The sequence below is a fragment of the Magnolia sinica genome, chromosome 1 (assembly GCF_029962835.1).
Source record: "Magnolia sinica isolate HGM2019 chromosome 1, MsV1, whole genome shotgun sequence".
Lineage (NCBI taxonomy): Eukaryota > Viridiplantae > Streptophyta > Magnoliopsida > Magnoliales > Magnoliaceae > Magnolia > Magnolia sinica.
The window spans coordinates 62742536-62747035 of record NC_080573.1 but is presented as its reverse complement, the minus strand read 5'-3'; the positions used below and the strand labels follow the sequence as shown (position 1 = coordinate 62747035).

The window sequence follows — 4500 nt, the reverse complement described above, 5'->3', positions numbered from 1 at the left end:
CTATCACGGTGCGCCATCTTTGGTCACCCAAAGAAGATCCCGAGTATGTGTGGGATATTCGCTTACACAACGTGATAGTTGAACAGATAGTTAACACTGATAATTTGACACCTTTTGGTATTATTCCACTCCTTCAATCTGTATAATGGGATAACATTTTACATTGGGGCTATCTAGCATACTATTCCATTGCGCAGGCCATGTATGCTTGCATAACTGACTTCTCTTCTGAGAATCTAACGTTTACAATTACAACTAGAGAAGGTCCAATTGATGTGGACCATCACATAATTTCTAGATTAATGGACCTCCAGTTAATGATGATGGTATTCCCATTCATACTGTTGTAGCAAAACCATCTGAATCTGAGAAAAGATTGCTCACTAGAGTTTTATGGAACATGAATGCAGAAAGGAGTTATGGGAATGTGCTCGCTTTCAAGTTTATGTTACCTAGATACAGGGTTCTTCATCAAATTTTCATTTCTAATGTTTATCCTAGGTCTGGTAACAAGACTGAGCTCACTACTTTCATGGCTCGTATTCTTTATTCTATTATTACTGGTGTTTTTGTTTATCTTCCATCTCTTATTTGTTACATCATTATTCAGTTCCATCTCCATCCAAGTCATAGTGATATACCTTTTCATGATTGTCTTAGCCACCCATAGTCTTATGGCTATGCCTGTTAGAGAAGCTCCGATTAACTATCTACCATTCAACAACTCAAACATAAATAAGATGAATTTGAGGTTGGCTCCAGGCCAAGTTGATATAGGTGCTAGAGGAGCAGCTAAAACAACTGAAGAGGAGGATGCTTTGCCTCCTGATGATGTTAATATGGATGACATATTTGATGAGATTGAGTCTGACTCTACGGCTGATCCTGATTATTAGCCTTCTGATCTTGATGCGCGTTTATGATCTCTTAAGGAGAAGGTAGATGGTATGTATGTGTCCTAAGAAACTCAATTTAAATACATATGCAAATATCTTAGGCGCATTAACATGGGACTACATCAAATAGATCCTTCCATACCTGCTCCTTCCTCTAGTTCAGATTAGTGTTCAATTTCTGATTTGTAATAACTTTTATACTTGGATTTCTCTTGACTCTATATGCTTGGACATGTTTTATTGGTTATCTTGAACTTACTTCTTACTCTCATTACATATTGCTCTTATTCTACTCTTATATTTCCATCATCATTTATAATTCTTTCCTTTGTCATATTCTGACAAAAAGGGAAAAATTTTATGTTCGCATGTCTATATAATGATATTGGATTAAATGGAGTAATGTATTAAGGGGGAGTATTGGTTTGTTGATTTTTGTTTACCAGTTTTTAACTGGTGCATGATTCTTTATTGTGCATATATGGTGCATGATTCTTTACAATGTGTATTGTGCATATATGGTGCATAATTCTTTACTGTGTGTATTATGCATAATTTTTATTTAGTTTTGTCACGAATTTGACAAAGGGGGAGATTGTAAATGCTATCTCATCTAACTCCTAGGTTGGTCAAATTTTGTAGTGCCAAAACCTCTTTGAATCTGTATCTTGTGTAGTTGTTACCATAAGATCAACTTCATGTCATCCTTGCCTACATTCAAGTACAAGATCAAGAAGTTCAAATATAAGTTCAAGAAGTTCAAGTACAATATCAAGACACTCAAGAATAACATCAAGTTTAAGTACAAGATCAAGAGACTCAAGAACAACATCAAGAAGTTCAAGTACTAGATCAAGTCTTCAAGCTTTGAGTACATTAAGAGAATGATATGTGATGATTCAATCTCACAAATAAGGTTTGTTTGATCCTAGATTGACCTTAGGATAGGTCATACAATTTACATTTATATCATAGGTCATCTGATAATTTTATAGGTCATTTTTTGACCAGTCCTAGTCATGGTTCAACTAGTCCAGACACTGGCTCGACCAGTTTAAGAATTTTCTCGACCAGTCCAAGGTTTGTTGTGATTTTTCAAAATTTCTATTAGACCCTCGACCAGTCCTAAAGATTGCTCGACCAGTCGAGTAAACAGTGCTAGACTCAAAGTTCTGCAACATTTCTGGGTCCCACTTGACCAGTCGAGCAAGCCACTCGACCAGTCGAGTAAACAGTGCTAGACTCAAAGTTCTGCAACATTTCTGGGTCCTACTTGACCAGTCGAGCAAGCCACTCGACCAGTTGAGTAACGATCTTATCTTATCACGCTAGAAATTTTCAAATGTTGTTGGTCCTTCAACTAGTCGACTGACCACTAGGCCACTCGAGTGAACAGTATTTTTGCCTATAAATTGAGGATGATTTTTAGAGTTTTTCAATTCATTAGAAGATATTCAAGTCACAACTCTAAGAAACTGGTCCCCATATTCGAGAAGCGAATTGGTTAGAATTTAAGATTCCTTTAATAGCTTTTTGCATTTGATTTTGTGACCTCTATTCAATTCTATTATTTTTGAAAAGGGAATATTGATTTTACCCTTTTTGAGATCAAAATCAAATCAAGCTAGCCCAGGTTGATTTATTCTAAAAATCATTTAGACTTAAGAACCCTTTCATATGTGAGATTGGACATTGAACATCTACATCGAACTGGTTCTACCGGGATTTATTAGAAGAAGAATCTTCAAATAAGTGCATCTCAATTTTCTGTATTTGGTTTGTAAGATTATCAGAAAATCTTTCATTTTTGGTTTTGACTAAGATAGCCAGAAAATCTTAGTGAGTGAGGTTTTTAATTGTGGTAGCCCTTTGAAAACACAATTGTGAAGGTTTTGGGTGAACCTAGGAAAACCTATTTCATAGTGAAAGCCAATATCCCATGGGTGAGGATATTGAGAGTGGAGTAGTTGTGTGGCTTTTTTCTAACAGTTGGTGTGCACACAAGCGAACCACTATAATTGCTAGAGTTGTGGTGAATGTTTATTATTGTGCATTTGTGGTGAATGATTGTAATTTATTTTCTTCACATGTGGTGAATGTTGTAATAGTAGTAGATATTTATTTCTGTTTTATTCTTTATTCCTCTGTATTGGTTTGGGAATTTGATACACAGACCGTTCTAAAAATCAGGTTGTCCTACCATAAGCCATTGGTTTTTGGTGTAAGGTTGTCCCTAGAACAATATCTGTATCAACCTCTCAATACTTGTGCATTTGAGGTTGTTATTTATTTCTGCTATTTAGGATTGATAAGTTCTATCTTGTTCTAGTTCTTTCTTAATTCCGCATTTAAATTTTAATTTGGCATAGTCCTTTTCACCCCCCCCCCCCTCTAGGACTTTTAGCTCGGCCTTTTCAAGATGTCAGTCCATCATATAAAAAGTTCGTGATGTACCACATTTCAAAACCATGTTGAGGGCATGAATTGATAAGATCCTTGAACTGCTCCCAACATTGGAAGAATGTTTCATCTTCCTTTTGGGTGAAGTTAATGATCGACTTTCTAAGGGTGTTCGTCTTATGGTATGGGAAACTTTTCTTTATGAATTCCCTTGTCATGTCATTCCATCTAGTAATAGATCGAGGATGTAGTGAATGTAACTACATCTTAGCTTTCTCTTTCAAAGAAAAGGGAAAAAGTTTTAGCTTGACCATGTTGTCAAATACGTTAGGAAAATTTAGAGTGACTATGATCTCATCAAACTCTTTTAAGTGTAAATATGGATTTTCATATTCAAGCCAATGAAATTTTGGAAGGAGTTGGATCACCCATAGCTTGATATCCATGCGTATAGTATTTTCTGGAAAAACCATGCATGAGGGCATGCTCACCCCCACCAGTTATAAATAATCTCATAAAGTATGAGGCGAGGGTGCTTTATGCACCTCATTCAAATCTTAGACTTCCCCAACTCGAGGTTGAGGTTGTCCTTCTGGTTGATTTGCAACCACAACCTCAATTAACTCTGAGGATCTCGAGTGGTGTCTAATCCTATGATGGATAGTTAACTCCTCAACCAATCCACCTTCACTCAAAAGACGTCGAGTGTTGTCACGAACCTACTTGGGCATGAAACACTCTCAGCCCCCAATCTCAAATTCTAACCTAAACCTAAAAGAGAGAAAGGAAATAAAAATCTAAAAATAGAAAGGGAATTAAAAAGAAGTTACCAAATTAGAAGTTCCTAATTAAAATCCTGCAAAACAAAACAAAATTAGTCAGTTTCTAAAAACAGAAAATAACAAGTTTCCAAATCAAAAATTAGAAAGTAAGTTAGTTTCTAAAAATAAAAGAAATCTTAGAATTAGAAAGTTTCTAAAAACATAAAAAAAAAAAATAATAAAAAATTAGAAAGAGATTACCAATTTAGAAAGTCTATATCAAGATCCTACAAAACAGGAAAGTTAGTTTCTAAAATCAAACAGAAAAACCTAATCCTAAAATTAGAAAGTATAAAAACCCAATCTCAAACTAATCCCAAAACTAGCTAATCTCATAAAAAAAGCAACCGTCAATCCTCGGCAATGGCGCCAAAAAATTATTC

At 35.3% G+C, this 4500-nt stretch overlaps 1 non-coding gene across 1 annotated transcript; it reads left to right on the top strand.

The window, feature by feature from the left end:
* Nucleotides 1-3359: 3359 nt before the first annotated feature.
* LOC131223285 (small nucleolar RNA R71) lies at nt 3360-3466 on the top strand. The gene has a single exon (XR_009160370.1). It is a non-coding gene; the product is annotated as a small nucleolar RNA R71 (small nucleolar RNA).
* The last annotated feature ends 1034 nt before the right edge of the window (nt 3467-4500 follow it).